Source organism: Hypanus sabinus, chromosome 17 (genome assembly GCF_030144855.1).
Source record: "Hypanus sabinus isolate sHypSab1 chromosome 17, sHypSab1.hap1, whole genome shotgun sequence".
In the NCBI taxonomy this organism is placed as follows: domain Eukaryota; kingdom Metazoa; phylum Chordata; class Chondrichthyes; order Myliobatiformes; family Dasyatidae; genus Hypanus; species Hypanus sabinus.
Window position 1 is genome coordinate 69409180 of NC_082722.1, and position 18535 is coordinate 69427714.

At 41.9% G+C, this 18535-nt stretch overlaps 1 long non-coding RNA gene across 3 annotated transcripts in view; it reads right to left on the bottom strand.

Annotated features, from left to right (window-relative positions):
* LOC132407035 (uncharacterized) overlaps nt 1-18535 on the bottom strand; it is a 54610-nt gene that overhangs the window by 16421 nt on the left and 19654 nt on the right. Inside the window, exon 3 of one of the 3 annotated variants that reach the window (XR_009516356.1) lies at nt 11323-12195. The exons of 1 other annotated variant lie outside the window; for it this stretch is intronic. This is a non-coding gene — a long non-coding RNA (uncharacterized LOC132407035). Of the gene's footprint in view, nt 1-11322; nt 12196-14470; nt 17343-18535 lie in introns of those variants that run through there. One more of the 3 variants, XR_009516358.1, reaches the window with a different exon arrangement.

Here is an 18535-nt window from a genome sequence, read left to right on the forward strand (position 1 = left end):
AGTGGTATGGCTTTGAATGTGCTCTTAGGTTGCTCATACTGCTTGCCTCTGAGTTGTGACACAATGGACCATTGTTGATGGGATGGTTGACTTCATATAGTTGGCTTTGGAATCTCAGCTTAGACCTGCTTTGGAGCAGATTCACGAGGATGCAAAGACTGCGTAATTGGAGTCATAGAGTTATACAAACCCTTTGGCTCACCACATCTTTGTCCACCATCGTATCTACCCATAATAATCCCCCTTTGATTCCGTATCTCTCTATGCCCTATTGACTCAAGTACCTGTCCAGATGCCTCTTAAAATTTGTTTCTGGCTCTCCCTGCCTCCACTACCTCTCTAGCTCATTACAGATACCAACCACGGTGTGAAAAGTTTACTCCACAGATCCCTGTTAAACCTCCTTCCTCTCACCTTAAACTTATATCGCTTACTTTTGGACACGTCCTGCATGAAACAGACACAGGCTATCTACCCAGTCTATGCCTTTAGTTATTTTATATACCTTTATCACATCCGTCATTCAAAAGAAAACAGGCCCAACCTATCCAATAGAGTCATAGGGAGCACTAAAACACAGAAGCAAGCCCTTCAGTCCATCTAGTCCATGCCCAAACTATTATTCTCCCTTCGTCTCATTGACCTGCAACTGGACTATAACCCGTATAGTCCCATCTGTGTACTTATAACCCGTATAATCCCATTTGTGTACTTATCCAAACTTCGCTTCAGTTCTGTTCACCTACCTGCAAGAAATGATATTAATAAGCTTGAGGCAGTGTAGAGAAAATTTACTATGATTTTGCCAGGACTTGAGAATCTGAGTTATTGGAAAGGATTGAATAGGTTAGGACTTTAATCCTTGGAGTGTAGAATAATGAGGGGAGGCCTAATAGAGATTTTTTAAAAATGAGGGATATACTGTAGAGAGGGTAAGTACATGCTGGCTTTTTCCCCTCAGGTTGGGAGAGACTAGAACTAGAGGTTATAGGCCTAAGGAGAATTGTGAAATATTTAAGAGGAACCTGAGAGGGAACTTCTTCACTCAGAGGGTGGTGTGAGTGTGATACCAGTTGCTAGCAGAGGTGGTGGATGTGGGACAGATTGCAACATTTAAGAGAAGTTTGAATTAGTACATGGGTGGCAGGGGTATGGAGAGTTACGTTTGGGTATAGGTAGATGCGACTAGGGTTTAAGGTAAAGATATAAGATTAGCTTTATTTGTCACTTAGATCATTGCATACAGTGAAATGCATCATTTGTGTCAATGACCAACACATCTGAGGAAGCGCTGGAGGCAACCCATAAATGTCACCAGGTCTCTGGTGCCAACATAGCGTACCCACAACTTGCTAACCCTAACTGCTAAACATCTTAGGAATGCGTATCACCCAGAGGAAAGCCACGCGGTCACAGGGAGAAACGGCGGTGGGAATTGGCTCGGTAAAACAGGGCACAACTATTCTGCCCAATTAGCAACCTTGCCACTCAGGTTTCAACCAGGCCACCCAGGGAGAAAAACAGGCCGGCATGGATAGAGGTGGCCAGCTGGTGGTGTAGTGGCATCTGCACCAGACTTCAGGGCAAGTGGCCGCAGGTTCAAATCCAGCCACCCCCTTGCACGCTTTTTCCGTCTGTGCTGGGCTGTGCATCAAGCTAGTAGCTCGACCTCGTAAAAACAGATGAAAATACTAATGGCCACAAGGTGCAGAAAGGAGCAACAATGGACTAGATGGGCCAAAGAACCTGTTTCTGTACTGTGGTACTCCATGATTCTATGACAAATTATCTCCTTCCCCTTATGAATACAGTACATTTCAGTACACCAGTGTGATGTACCTTCTGAAAATCAGTTCAAGGACTCTGAGAGCTCCAAGCCTGAAGGCTGATAGTCTATTTCATCGGAAGCTTTTCAATCGATCTGAATGATTTAGATGAGGGGGCCAAGTTCAAAGTAAATTTTATTATCAAAGTGCATATATGTCACCATATACAACCCTGAGATTTGTTTCCTTGTTAGCATTCTCAACAAATCTATAGAATAGTAACTATAACTGGATAACTAAAAGATCAACCAGATAGCAAAAGACAATAAACTGTGCAAATGCAAGTACATATAAATAGCAATAAATAATGAGAATATGAAATGAAGAGTCCTTGAAAGTAGGCATTTTTGCTGTGCAGATGTTTCAGGATTGAATGAAGAGCCAATGGAACAACAGGTCTACTGTGGACCTATTGCTCTGGTAGGAAAATTGGAGTGGATCCAAGTCACCTCTCAGGCAGGAGCTCATGTTTCATCACCAGCCTCTCAAAACACTTCATCACTATGGATGTACACGCAACCGGGCAATAGTCATTGAGACATGTCTCCACACTTCTTGGTACACTGGTATAATTGAAGCCTGCTTGAAGCAAGTGCGATATATCCAAGCATACTGCTGGCGCAAAGCAAGGTGGCAACATGAGTTATGAAGAGAATGCAAAGAAGCAGTGAGGGTTAGAGGCAGGGTAAGTGTATAGTGGAGGACTGGACATGTAATACGTCAAGACCATTCACTTAGGTGTAAAATTAAGAAGGACTGAGTATTTTTAAATAGGTGTTTTAAAATCCGAATCAGTATCAGGTTTAATATCACTGACATATGTTGTGAAGTTTGTTGTTTTGTGGCACAAGTGCTGTGCAATGTATAAAAACAATTAATTACTATAAAAATACATATATATGGTGTTCCAAGATTTTATTGTATTTGTTTATTTTTCCTGTGAGTGTCTGCAAGAAAACGAATCTCAATGTTGTATATGGTATACATACTTTGATAATAAGTAACTTCTAATATATGAAATTTAATTGAAATAATAAATTCAAAAACAAAACAAAAATACTGAGGTGGTGTTCTTGGGTTAGTTCACTGTCTGTTCAGAGATCTGATGTCAGAGGGAAGAAGCTATTCCTAAAATGGTCATTTTGTGTCTTCAGGCTCCTGTACTTCCTCCCCGATGGTAGCAATGAAGAAAAGGCATTCCTGGGTGCTGGGTGTCTTTAATATTGGAAGTCACCTTTTTGAGACATCCCCTTTTGAAGACGTCATCGATGGTGGCTAGTCCCCATGATGGAGTTGACTGAGTTTGCACTCCACCTTCACTGCTTTTATGATGTCTCATAAACTTTTGCCAGCTCCACCATGACATCTGGGTTGGATCGCTCTTAGTTTGGAATTTGCCCCTTGACTTTATTGCCATGGGTTACCCCCACCAGGAGCTAAATTCCAGGCAGCATTACTCTCGGGATATCAGGATACACTCCACCACAATAGGGTGACAATTTTCGGAGAAGATGTCCTATGTAGGTGCAGCTGGCAAATAGGAAGACACCTGGTATGTTGACTTGTAATGTAAAAAGATTGGAGCACAGGAGAAACAAGGTTTTTATGAAACTCTTACAGCATTGTATATGGAATATTATGTACACTTGGCCTTGTTACATAGGGAAGGATATTCTTGAAATACAGGAAGTGCAACAAGACCTCACCAGACTAATTTCTGCATTGGGGATGTTGCCCTTTGAGAAGACATCCAGCAGATTGAGCCCATATTGTGCTGAGTTCAGAAGAATGAGGAATTACTAAACTTGAAAGATGCAAAATTTTTACTTTATTTCTTGGAGAAACCAAGAGTAGATGGAGTGAGCACTTTACAGAACTTCTTAATTTAGTCCATGCAGGTGATCCTGTGCTCCCAGTATCCTATAGCTTTCATTCTCCAGCATATTTCTTCTCTGACTTCAAACTTCCTTCTGCGTTGTAGTGAATCACAACATTAGTGCAATATAACCTATAAACCAAGGGTTCCCCACAGACTCCCTGCTTAATGGTATTGGTCCATGGCATTAAAAAATAGTTGGGAACTCTGCAGTAGACTCACTTTCAGGAACTCTGCCTTTGTTATGTGTGGTTTTTCATGAATTCTATTGTATTTCTTTATTTCCTTGTGGGTCCCTGCAAGAAAATGAATCTCAGGTTGTATATGGTATACATAACAAATTTACTTTGAACAAAATGTGGGTGGTATGGTAGTGTAGTGGTTAGCACAACACTACTACCAGTGATCCGGGTCAATTCCTGCCTCTGCCTGTAAGGAGTTTGTACGTTCTTCCCCCGTGGCTGCGTGAGCTTCCTCTGGGTGCTCTGGTTTCCTCCCACAGTCCAAAGACGTACTGGTTGGTAGGTTAATTGGTCATTGCAAATTTTGCCGTCATTAGGCTAGGATTAAATCAAGGGATTGCTGTGGTTGAAGGGTGGGAAGAGCCTTTTCACGCAGTATCTCAATAAATAAATTTGAAATTTGAACATATCATCAATTCTGAACCCAACAACTTCAGACTCCAGTATTTATCAGAACTGGTGTTTTCCTTTATTTCAGATTTCCAGCAATTGCAGTGTTCTGCCACTCAAAATTCCAGCATCATTTTTCCTTCTTCTCAGACTTCACCCACTTCTTAATTGAGGTAAACGTGTTCCAAATGAGGTGCTATAGAAATGAAAATGGTAGCCATTGTTGAGCTGGATATATGCAAAGGATTTCTTGTGGAACTACAGCAAGTTATTGTATCCTGTCCAAAAGTGCAGGAAAGATGCCATTGGGTTATCTCTCACCACTTAGAAACTTTCCGGTTTGCTTCTCTCTCTTTCTCCACCTACAACATTAAAGAGCTTCTTGTCAACAGATTCTTTTCCTCTAAAGCTATATAAAAACACACAACCAACAGCAACAGTAAAGACATTTAAGCTGTATGCCTGCCAGCTATCACAAAATCACTCTGGATCTTACAGTATGACAGCAGACAAGAAGCCATGTGTTGCAAACTCTGGGCTAGGAAGAAATGCCAACTGATAGGCAAATGAAAGATGCCCATATTTGGTCAGAAGGAGAGAAATAGGCCCAAATGCCTGGGCCCAGGAGATCACTTTCCAATGTTGGTTTCCTCTAGTGGCTCTGATAAGATGTTTGCCCTTAATTTCTGTTCCCTGTCATCCAGTGAGTAAGTGATACAACATCTCTGTGGATATAATGATTAATGCTTAAGATGTGGCTGAAACTCGAGCTAAACATTAAACCCATGTACTTTTACCCTGCCCTTCAGGCATTTCAATTTGCGTGCCAGTGATGGGATGGCTTAACCCCTTCCTTTCTTCACATGCTCACCATTATAGACTTAGTGGTCACTTTATTAGGTACACCTGTACACCTGCTCGCTAATGCAAATACCTAATCAGCCAATCATGTGGCAGCAACTCAATACATAAAAGCATGCAGACGTGGTCAAGAGGTTCAGTTGTTGTTCATGCCAAACATCAGAATGGGAAAGAAATGTGATTGACTTTGACCATGGAATGGTTGTTGGTGCCAGATGGGGTGGTTTGAGTATCTCAGAAACTGTGGAGCTCCTGGGATTTTCACACACAACAGTTTCTAGAGCAGGGGATTCCCAATCTGGGGTCCGCAGACCACTTGTTTAAAGGTATTGGTCCATGGTATAAAAACAGTTCGGAACCCCAGCTCTAGAGTTTACAGAGAATGGTAGGAAAAGCAAAAAAAAAAATCCAGTGTGCCGCAATTCTGCAGATGAAACTACCTTTTTAATGAGAGATGTCAGAGAATGGCCAGACTAGTTCAAGCTGACAGGAACACATCAGTAACACAAATAACACAAGTGAATCCGCAGATGCTGGAAATAAATAAAAACTCAAAATGCTGGCAGAACTCAGCAGGCCAGATAGCATCTATGGGAGAAGGTAGTGATGACGTTTCGGGCCGAATGACGATGAAGGGGCCATGAAACGTCCTTGACCAGTAGGATCAAACAAATCCCAAGATACTTTAAGCGTGCATTAAAAACAAGAGAGTTAAAAGGGAGCGGGGAGGACCATTCAAGCACAAAGGAGGGGTTATGCCTGGAGCCAGAGGAAGTGAATAAAACACTAAACAAACTCTTTGCACCAGGCAAGAGGAATGTGGAGAATAGTGAGATTAAAGTACTGAGTAAAATTTATATTATCAAAGTATATATGTCACCATATACAACCTTGAGCATTCTTGTGGGCATACTAAACTATAACGGAATCAAAGAACCACCACCAAATAAGGGCTTTCAACAAACTGTGCAAATGCATAAAGAAGAAACATTAATATAATTAAATAAACAATAAGTATTGAGAACCTGAGATGAAGAGTCCTTGAAAGTGAGTCCATTGGTTGTGGGAACATTTCAATGATGGGCAAGTGAAATTGAGTGGAGTTTGTTCAAGAGCTTGCTGTTTGAGGGGTTGTAACTGTTCCTAAACCTGGTGGTGTGAGTCCTGAGGCTCCTGTACCTTCTTCCTGATGACAGCAATGAGAGGAAACATGGATGGTAATTTCCTGTATCAGTGTTTCATGCAGATGTGCTCAATTTTTGGGAGGGCTCTACACATGATGAATTAAGCCATATCCATTACTTTTTGTAGAATCTTCCATTCAAGGGCTTTCCATATCAGGTTGTGATTCAGTCTGTTGATATACCTTTCACCATTCATCCATAGATGTTTATCAAAAGTTTTAGATGCCAAGCCGAACCTCATCAAATTCTTCAGGAAGTGGAGGTGCTGCCGTGTTTTCTTCATATCAGGAAGGATTATGCTGATATCAAGAAGAAAGAAGTGTTGGGTCTTCTGAAAAGCATTGAGGTGGATGTACCAAGGACCTGATGGAATCTATTAGTTATTGAGAAAGGCAAGAGAGGAGATTACAGATTTCTTTATATCATCTTTAACCACAGGTGAGATTCTGGAGGACAGGAGAATAGCCAGGATTGTTTTTTTTTTGTTTAAGAAAGGGAATAGGGATAAATTGGGAAATGGTAAGGCAGTGAACCTTATATCAGTGGTAGGGGAATATGGTAAAATAGATGTACTTTGACAATAAATTTATGTTAACTTTGACTTGGGGCATTTTCCTAGGAATTGCATTTACTCGAATCTGGGAAAAGTATAGATGGAAAGACTCTGTGTGGGGAAGATGATATTTTGCAAACATGATTGAGCTCCTTGAGATTGTAAGTATGATTGATCAAGGCAGTTGGATGTTGTATAAATGGAATTTAAAGTTAAAGTTAGAGCCTTATTGGGTCATCAGGCCGGTGCTTTATGTGAAGCATAAAGTGAGAGCACAAGACTACTCCCCCCCCCCCCCCCCCAGATAGGACGCCAGTCTATCACGAGGCTAACCCCCAGCATTTTGCTGGTACCCATTTTCAGCTGGGTGGACCAGAGCAATGTGTGGTTAAGTGTGTTGCTCTACACACTGCCTTGGCTGGGGCTCGAACTCACGACCTTCAGATCACTAGTCCAGCGCCTTAATCACTTGACCATGTGGAATTTAGTAAAGCTTTTAATGAGTTGGCCGGTCCAGAAGATTAAGGGATGTGGAATTCATGGAGTCTCAGTAGAAAGAATTCAATGTTGGCTTTGCCATAGAAGCCAGAGGGTAGTGGTAGAAAGCTATTATTCTGACTAGAGTTGTGTGACTAGTGGTGTTCTGTAATGATCAGTGCTGGGACCTCTGTTATTTGTGATATAATCTGAAGACAACAGGAAAATTAGTGGATGTTTTAATGGTGAAGAACGTTTTCAAAAGATACAGCATGATATTGATACACCATCAATAACTCTCTGAGATGTGAGGCCAGATATAGGCTTTTATTCACTGGAAGAGAGCAGTCAGAAGCAAGAGATCCCCATACGACATCCTGGAGACTGAGAGAGGAGCCGTGCCTCCAATCACCTTTATACAGGGGTCTGTGGGAGGAGACACAGGAGCAGTCAGCAGTGGGGGCGTGTCCAGACAAGTATATGTAGTTCACCACAGATATGCAGTTGGAAAAATGGACAGGGAACTAGCAGATGAAGTTTAATCCAAAAGACTCTGAAGTTCTATACCTTGGGAGGTCAAAATGCAATGCAGAAGTATATAAAAGGTTGCAGGGCCTTTCGGAGTCTTGGTGTACAGAGGAAGTCCATTGCTTCCTGAAAGTAGCAACACAAATAGATGGATCACTAATGAGATGTGAGTTTAAGGAGGATTTTACAAATTAATTTTATTAGAAGCTTAAAGCCTCACATAACCAAGCTAACTTCAAGAATTCTTTGGACACTATTTCCTAATTACAACCAAAGCAGTAGTTTTGGACCGAATGTGGGTTTTGTTCCAACTGAGTAGGCTCAAAGTTCCTCACAGAGACTCAGCAATCTTCCTCAGCCATTCTTCTGTCAAAAGCATTGACATTTGCCTCTTCAGTGAGAACATTTCAAATGAAGCAATCAGAAATACGCAAAAGGTCAGTAATGAGAGTTCATCACTGCTCAGTATTAGGTAAAGGGAGACATGTGCTTGTAATAAGTCTGAGTTTTTTTGAGAAAGAATCCAATAGTTCTACCATAAAAATCTAAGTTAGACACTTTAATGATTACAGTGTAAGATAGAATGAATTGAATTTCTTGTTGTTTCTGACAAAGGACTCCTTGTTTTTATTGCCCTTGACTTCTTTATTCATGAGATTAAAAAGTAGTTAAATCTGCCCTGTCTGCCAGCTGTCTCCTTGCACAAGCAGCATGCCTTTCTTTCCTCCTTGTCTTCTCTTCCCAGGTCCACGTTTCATAGAACATAGAACACTACTGCACAGTGCAGGCTGTTTGGCCCCTGATGTTGTGCTGATCTTTTAACCTCGTCTAAAATCAATCCAACCCTTCCCTCCTATATAACCCTTCATTTTACTACCATCCATGTGCCAAATTAGGGACGTCTAAGAGTTTCTTAAGTGTCTCTAATGTATCTGCTTCTACCACCACCCTCAGCAGGGTGTTCCACATACCCACCGAGTGAAAAAACATACCTCTGACATTTTCTCCTATCACTTTAAAATTATGTCCCCCTGTACTAGTCATTTCTGCCCTGGGAAAAAAAAAGTATCTGGTTATCTATTTCATGGCTGTCTGAGGGAGGTTTTTGGATATTAATTGTACTTTGCTGTTTCCTACTTTAGAACAATGAACAATGAGCACATTTCAAATGGCAGGTCAGTGGTGATTAAGCATTTTAATACAACCTAGGGCCGCTGAAGACACTTTATAAGCAGAAATCATTCTTTCTTGGTAAAGGTTGAACCTGCTCCAATAAAATGTCTTCCTCTCAGTGACAAATCTGCAGCAAGTTGCGGGTACTTTCCATTTTTAGAACGCAGACACCGGGTCTAAGTTCTTGCCTTCCTTCTCTAAATCCGTGCAGTTTAATCTGGCTTTAAGGGGCTGGAAGTTAAAGTGAGACAAGATATAGTGTTAACATGAATTCGGAGAGGAGAAACAGTGGGAGCTCTTCCATGGGTAAGGATCCCCTATCAAGACACAAGAATCACCCAAGGGTAACACCCATCTTTCCCCTTCCTGAATCTTAAAAGCCTTCACTCAGGCAGTTCCTTCTCTCTCCCAGATCTAAAATTTCAACTATACCATAAACACAAGAGATTTTGCAGATGTTGGAAATCCAGAGCAACACACACACAAAATGTTAGAGGGACTCAGCAGATCAGGCAGCATCTATGGAGAGGGATAAACGGTCGAGCCGAGAACCTTTATCAGGACTGGAAAGGGAGAGGAAAGATGCCAGAATAAGAAGATGGGGGGGGGGGGGGTGGGAGTGGAAGGAGTACAAGCTGGAAGATGATAGGTGAAGCAGCAAGGTGGGTGGGGAGGAGGGGGATGAATTAAGAAACTGGGAGGTGATAGATGGAAAAGGTAAAGGGTTGGAGAAGAAGGAATCTGATAGGAGAGGAGAGTGCACCATGGGAGAAAGGGAAGGAGGAGAGGCACCAGGGAGGGGTTATAGGCAGAGGGTGAGAAGAAGAGGTAGGAGACCAGAGTGAAGAATTAATGAAGAGGGAAGGGGAGGGGAAAATACCAATTGTTTACCCCATTATTGTTCCCTTTTGCTTTACAACATCAAGACATTTAATTACTTGCCCACCACTCGATCAAGGACCTTTATTCATCCTTGACTTAGAACTAGTCAAACAGTTCAACATTTTGTACTTTTGATGTGCTTCTTCATTCAAAGTGCTTAGCAGGCTTTGGGGAGGGGAGGATTGATAAGCCCTGATATTATGTGAAGAGGTTTTTAAAATGTAAACTCTTCTTCTTTTCCTTCCTAAATACCTTTACGATTTTCTACAACCACATTATGCTTCAAACTGCACATTTCTAAATGTCCTTCAATTCTGAAGAATGTCATTAACAAGAAACAATTCCCTTAATAACAAGTATACTGCTTTAGATATTGTTGGGTGGAATGATCTAGTCGAGGAAAGTCACAGCAGTCAATTCTCTGACTCTGAGTCTGGTTCTGTGACTCAAGGATAGCATTAGTGACTGGGGATCCATTGGTCAGAGAAATAGACAGGAGGTTCTGTGGATGGGAATGAGATTCATGATGGTGTGCTGCCCCCTAGTACCAGGGTTAGGGACATCTCAAATCAAGTCCATAACATTCTTAAAGGAGAGGATGATCAGCCAGAGGTTGTGGTCCATGTCATTGCCAATGAAGGTGCAGGTGAGAGGACTTCATGTTTTTGTATCATTGGGCTCTCTTTCAGGAAAGCTGGATCCAATAAAGATGGGACAGTTTGTGCTTGTACTGGAGTGGGACATATATACTTGCAGAAAGGTTTGCTAATGTTGCTCTGGGAAGTTTAAATTAAAGCTGTGGGGAGATGGAAACCAGAGGGCCTGGACAGATAGGGCAGTGGTTGTGGGAAAAAATGTTGTTATGCATAAATACAAATACAGGAATCAAAAGATTGAGCATGGTAAGGATAATTTTCCATGGTGCATCTATTTCTATGCAAGAAGTATTGTAGGAAAGACAAGTGAGCTTAGAGCATGGATCAGCATGTGTAATTATGTAATATGAAAAGAAATCTTGTCTCTTTTCCTCCCTTCACACACTATCTAACATTGAGAACTACGAGTATGTTCTGCTGAGTTAAAAAGATAATGTCAATGCCAACTTTGCAAGTAAAAATACTTGGCAACAAACCACTGTCTGAGGCAGAAAGAGAAAGCATCTGGAGGTGAGACGACAGGATGGGGGAGAAATAAATTCTCCTCGATGCTTCCTATCAAGAACTCTTGACAGAACTGGAGAAATCAAACATACAAGAGATTCTGTTGATACTAGAAATCTAGAGCAACCCACATAAAATGAAGAAGTCAGCAGGTCAGGATGGAGGGGAATAAACAGTTAATGTTTAATGATGTTAATATTAATAGTGTCGGGTAACGGGCCAGTGCAGCTTGCTGCTCCACTTTGCACTGAACTAAGAATCTGTGGACTGGATTGGCTTTGTGGACTTCAGCTCAAACACCATTTGCTTGCATTTATTCAGATTCAGATTCAGATTATTGTCATTTAGAAACCACAAGTGCAATGCAGTTAAAAAATGAGACAACATTTCCCCAGAATTATATCACAAAAGCATATGACAGAACAGACTACACCAGAAAATCCATGTAACGTTTGGCAATCCCCAATCCAGAGTCCGGAGATGCTGCTATGTATTAATATCGCGCTACCGTCTAGCGCGTTCCCCGGAAAATAGCTCCAAAGGCGCCGCCCGACTCAGCCTCGCAGACGCAGCACACAATGGAAGCTCCGTCGAAACCAGCCTCACAGATGCAACACACACCGAAAGCGACCTGAGTCCGTTGAACCTCCAAGCCGGCACAGCTTCTCCGAGCACCATCCTCTGCCAAGCGTATTAAGATGGCCCCGCCAATGGCCATCTGCAATGCGACCCCGAGGACTGGGGGCCTGTTCTTCCCAGCAGAGTCCCGGACCTCACAGCAGCAACGAAGAAGGTCTTCCTGGAATTTCCCGATGTTTCTCCGTGCTTCTGCATCCGTTTTCAATCGATTATGATTGTGCACGGCACCCCACTTCACAAATAACAGATAATCAGTTCCGGAGTGGCCGCTGCAAGCTGCGTCATGCCGCCATCTTGGATGAACCATATTGTTTGCATGGTTTAGTTTTTTTGCTCCCTGCTCATTGGGTGTTTGTTGGTCTTTTTTAAATGGATTCCTTTGGGTTTCTTTGTCTTACGGCTGACTATAAGGAGACAAATCTCAAGGTAGTATAATGCATACATACTTTGATAATAAATGTACTTTGAACTTTGTTCTGGGCAGTGGCCCTTCATCAGGGCAAGTTGCAATGAGAGGTGAGAGTGGAGAGGGTAAGAGGAAATTGAGTGATGAGGTTAGATTTAGAATAGATTAAAATGAAACAAAGAGATACAGCTTTATAACACTTTACAACAGTGTAAAGGGCAACAAGCATAAAATCTGAGGGAAATTAGCAGGTCAGGCAGCATCTATGGAGAGGAATAGACAGTCAATGTTTTGAGCCAAGACCCCTCATCAGGACAACACAAGAGATTCTACAGAAAAGAAACACAAAATGTTGGAGGAACTCAGCAGGTCAGGGAATATGTATGGAGAGGCCTCAACCCGAAAAGACAACTGGTTGTTCTTGCTGAGTTCCTCTAGCATTTTGTGTTTGTTGCTTTGGAATTCCAGCATCTGCAGAATCCCTTGGGTTAGGGTAAAGAGAAAGAAATAATTAGCTGAAATTATTAAATCCAATATTAAATTCTGAGGTTGTAGAATTGGTAGATGCAGGTACATAAGGGGCATTTAAGGAACTCGAATGAAGTGATTGAAGCAAAACTGGAGGGCAGTGTGGGAGGAAAAGGCTCCGTTGATCTTGGAATAGGTTAAAAGGTCAGCATAACATTGCAGGCTGAATGGCCTATACTGTTGTCCTGTTCTATGTTCTATAATCCACATGGAGCATGGTCACACATTCTGCATGGGTATATCATAATGTGATACATCAGATTAGATTAAGTATCAATAAATTCCTGCTTCAGCTGGTCTCTGGATGTCAGTAACAGATGAAGTGCAAGAGCAGATGATGCATCTCCCGTGGTTGTTTGGAACAGAGCTTTGCAAAGGGAAGTGGATATTGGAGATAAAAGAATGGACCTAGGAGAAGTGTTTTAAGGGAAGTGGAGGGAATGCTGTGTCTGGTGGTGAACACCCACAATAAAGGATCGGACCCTGGCTCCTGATCTTGATGACCATTCACACCCCCAAAATGTTTGTTAACATCTCACCGGGCAAAGAGTTTGCTGGATCTCAGTATCTGAATGCCGTTCGTAGGCTTTTGGAGAAAATAAAATTCAAGACAATTACGTAACGATAAATGAAAAAATAAAGTTAGGACCAGATGGCACAACCTAATAGTACAAGGGCATCTATTTATAACAGAGGTGAAGAGGGATTTCTTTACCAGAGTGTGGTGAACCTGTGGAATTCATTGTCATGTCACTGCACACAGTACTCTGCATTGCACTGTACTGCTGCCACAATAAAAAAACAAATTTCATGACATACAGTATGTGCATGATGATAAACTTGATACGGGTCTTTATTGTGGACTGAGAGTGGGAAAGGGACAGGGAGAAGGAAATCATGGCTGGGAAAAGGGGAATGGAGATAGAAAGTAGGAAGCACCTGAGAGACATTCTGTAATGATCAACACACCAATTTATTGGAATCAAGTGACCTTACCTGGTGTCTCAGGGCCGGTGTGTTTGTACCCATGCCACCCTCCCCACTCTGGCACTCCTCTGCCACCTGTCCCTCATCCCTCCTGTGGCGCACCACCATGGCCATTCCTAACATCTTCTGCTCCCACCAGATTTACAAATCTGCTCTCCGCTCCACGTTGAAAAACAGATTACTCTGCAAAAATGTTAAGCGCCCCAGCTGTGGGTATTCTGTATATATGTGCTTAAGGTGTTTGCACAAAGCTGTGTTTTTTTAATGCTAACGGGTTCTTGATTAATAAGGACATCAAGATCAGGGAGAAGGCAGGAAAACAGTGTTCAGTGGGAAAATATACAACCATGATCCAATGCTGGAGCAGATTTGATGTGCTGAAGGGCCTAATTCTGCACTTATGCCTTACGGTCTTATTAGACTAGAATAAAGCTTAGTCAGCTCCATCATAGGCACTAGTCTCTGTAGTATCAAGGCATCTTCAAGGATCAATGCCTCAAAAATGTGATATCCATTATTAAGGACCCCCATCACCCAGGACACGCCCTCTTCTCATCATTACCATGAGGAAGGAGGTACAGAAGCCTGGAGGCACACACTCAGTGATTCAGGAACTGCTTCTCCTCCTCTACTGTCTGATTTCTGAGTGAACATTGAACCAATGAACACTACTTCACTATTTTTATTGCTATTTTGCACTATTTATTTAACTATTATATATATATAATATATATATATATATACACACAGTGTTACGAATCCCGTAACTGGAGAACTTACCAGCAAAGATAGAGAGGTCCGTTGAAGTCTGATGTCACTATTTTCAAACGTTTTTATTGATAAAGGGACACAAAAGTAGGGTTAATACAAACATTCAGATAGTGCACATCGTCAACACTCAATCTAAAGTGCGGGTATAGTAATAATCATCATTAAGAAGTGAGCTCTGCTGGTGTCTAGGGGTTAATAGATTGTCCGTTGGAAATATAAAAGTCACTCAAAGTCTGCAGGCCTCAGCCCTTTGAAATTCGCTGGGTTTTCCGTGGGGCGACCGAGAGAGAGAGATTGGGGGAGAAGAGAAAGAACTTGCCGAGTCTCGATGAATCTTCCGTGAAATCGGGGGAACATTGGTTTCCTCTCCCCGATGTTAGTTAAAAGCGGTTTCCTGTGATTCCAGCCACAGATTCCAATCCCGGAATCTAACGCACGTGGCTTCCTTCAGAATGGCTTCCCGCTGCTGCGGAAACACTCTCGTGTCTTCTTGGTGCGTCTGAGGGGGCTGTCCCCCTGAGACTCTCCTTTATACTTCCTCACGGGGTCGCAGGTGTCAATCAGGTTGGGATGATGCAATCTCTCTCTCAACCAGCCCACCTTGCCCGAGGGCTTTTCACGTGGTCTCCATGAGACAATAGTCGCTGTTGTCTTTATTCTGTATCCCTGGTGGGACCTGCAATTTGGCACGTTTTTTTCTCTCTCTCTCCAACTGGGTCTACTGACCTCCCCCCCTTTCGACGGGTGCTCTTGCGATTCTCACAAAGGAGGGGGCTGGGATCATAACAACAGTAATTCATGTTTCTTTTTCTGTATTGCGTTGCACTGCTGCCACAAAGACAAACAAATTTCATGACATATTCCGGTGATATTAAACCTGATTCTTATTCTGTTAAAGCTAAATGTTAAAAAACTGGGTAGTTTCCAAATCAGCCAGTCGTAATGAATGGTGCCCCTTTTTGTATTCCAGAGAGGCAAATCCCCTGCAGAATGCTGGGACATCCCAGCTGTCTGTGGAGTCTGACCAGCAATATGGTATGGAGACAAGCTCCATACCATATTCTATCCACTAGTCTCCAACGTCCAGTGGGTCCCCACAAATTCCGTAGGAGCGGTTGAAAGCTATGAGGATTTTGTGGCTTAGAGTGTGCGTGTCAAGGAGGCATCACCTCTTCAATGTACAGTGCTGGCAAAGAGCAATTTACATTGTAAAAATAACTGCTGTATTTCTAAATTAATTCAAGATCCCTACACAGTCAAATATTCAGGCGTGAGGCATGATTTATTTCTTTTATAGTGGAGAGTGAAGAGTCTATAGTGAGATTTTTTTTTCAAGTATCTCCCTTCGAAATGATATTCCATTGTGAAGTTAAATGTGGCTGCTAGGTTAGTCTTCAAATATTTATTAAAACTCTACGTATAATCACACACATAAAATCTTCCACAATCCAGTAAAATTAGAGAGTGTATTGCAATGTAATTGTTTCTATTTCCCATCATAAAATATTCCCTGACACATTTAAGAGTGCTGATTTCATGGAGCTTTTGTTTAAATAATCACAAAGAATAAACAATTTAATATGGGTGTTTGGTTCCACATCTGCGAGTCAGGTGATATAAAATCAATTTACATGATTAAAACAAAAAAAAGTTGATTCATTTAACATATTCAGTAGTGTACACAAGTCACTAAATTAATTCTTTTTGAATTAATCATTTTGAAACTTTTCAAACCTGGCAATTTGAAGATCTTTTAATCTCAGTAAATTGATGCACCCAGTTTTCAGCATCAGAATCAGGTTTAATATCACGGGCATATTCCATGAAATTTGTTAACTTCACGGTAGCAGTACAATGCAGTACATAATAATTTTAAAAATGTGAATCGCAATGATTATCAAACAGCTGCCAAACAGTTAAATAAATGGTGCAAAAATAGAAATGAAAAAGTAGTGAAGTATTGTTCATGGGTTCAATGTCCATTCAGAAATTGGCCGGTAGAGGGGAAGAAGCTGCTCCTGAATCAGTGAGTGTGTGACTTCAGGCTTCTGTACCTCCTTCCTGGTGATAGCAATGAGAAGAGGGCACGTCCTGGGAAGTGGGAGGATTCTTAATGATGGATGCTACCTTTTTGAGGCACCGCTCCTTGAAGATTTCCTGGATACTATGGAGGCTAGTGCTCATGATGGAGCAGACCAATTCTACAGGTCTCTGCAGCTTAATGCAATAGTCCACTTCATTCCAGACTTTCCTGGAAATGGGTGAGTTAAATTCCAAAGCAATGTGGGATTTAATTTCAACAAAGAAGGAAAATATGTGTAAGTGTCGCAAAGCACAACTCAAGAGCACTTTATATCTTCAATTCTCTTTTAATCAATAACTCTGCAACTTTCTACCTCAATTGCCCTCATGCTGATGGCTGATGAAATCCAGAAACTCAAGAGCATTTTTCCTATCTCCCATCTAAAACTTAACCAAAAACATCCAACAGTAGATTATTCTTGACATGTAGGGTTGAATGTTTTTATGATTGTTCTATTATCCCGTTCAATACTGCAGCCTTGACAGCACTTACAATCATCTCACAAGCCATGCTAACAGTGCCAAAAGAAATAAAATAAGTTGGGGTTTTTACATCTACATAAAACTTTGTTTTAGGACACTAGTTTTAATAAATATTTGCAACGGGAATGAGTTGCATTTAGCTTGGAATGACTGCAGTCATTTAAAGTTGTCGTGTAGGCATTGAATGATGTTACCCCGTCACTCTTGGGACCCAGGAGGCTTGAATGAAAGTCCCCTCTCTCTCACACAGCTGGTGCTTGGATGGCCTGAATCCAGCTCCCAGTGGGTGTGGATCTGTAGGGAATAATATTTAATTTGGCAGGAGTACAGTGTCTCATTTTTTTGGGGTTAGAAAATATTGAGGCAGGTTTCAGAAATAGCAAGGAAAGAAAGTTACTCATGGGTGACCCAAACATTCAACAGGCTGGCAATTAAGATCGCTCTCAATGTGTATTCACATTGTTACACTCGCTGACCTCTTTTTTTCCCAATATAAGCATCAAATTTGTTCTTCCTCTGCCTAATTTAAGATCTAGTGCAGGACTACCATATACAGGTGAGAAACCCCCGATTCTGTTGTCAATACCACTCTCTCAAACATCTTTTTCGTCCCTGTGTCTCCCTCTCCACCCAGCATGGTAGCTTAGATATGTCAGTCCATGGCTTCTTCTTCTGTCGCGATGAGGTTACACTCAGGTTTGAGGAGCAGCATCTTATATTCCATCTGGTTTGCCTCCAACCTGATGTCGTGAAAATCGATTTCTTGAACTTCCGGTAATTACCCCCACCTTTTCCTTCACCATCCTCATTCCCCTTTCCCTCTCTCACCTTATCTTCTTACCTGCCTATCACCTCCATCTGATGCTTCCCCCTTCCCTTTCTCGCACGGCTTCTGTCGTCACCTATCAAATTCCCGTTCTCCGGTCCTTTATCTCCTGGTTTCATCTATCACCTACGACGTTGTACTTGTTCTCTCCTCCCCCTCCCCCCACTTTCACACTCTGACTTTCATCTCTTTTTATCCCAGTCCTGATGAAGGGTCTTGACCCTAAACTTCGACTGTTTACTCCTTTCCGTCGATGCTGCTTGGCCTGCAGATTTCCTCCAGCATTTTGTTTGTGTTGCGGTAGCTTGGTGGTTAGCTGATCGCTACAATATCAGCGATCAAAAGTGCAATTCCCGCCACTGTCTGCAAGGAGCTGGTACATTCTCCTCATGACTGTGTGCATGCCCTGGTTTCCTCCAGCAGTCCAAAGATGTACGGGTTACAGGAAGCGATTCGTGGGCATGCTATGTTGGCGCCAGAAGCATGGCGCCACTTGCAGTCAACCCAGCACAATCCGAACTGATTTGATTTGGCACAATTGGAGCATTTCACAGTGTGTTTCAATGCAAGTGTAATAAATAAAATTAATTTATCATTCGGACTAACGCTGTTAGAAATTTAAGTTGTGTTCAGTCTGGAGAGCAAGATTGCCTAACAACCA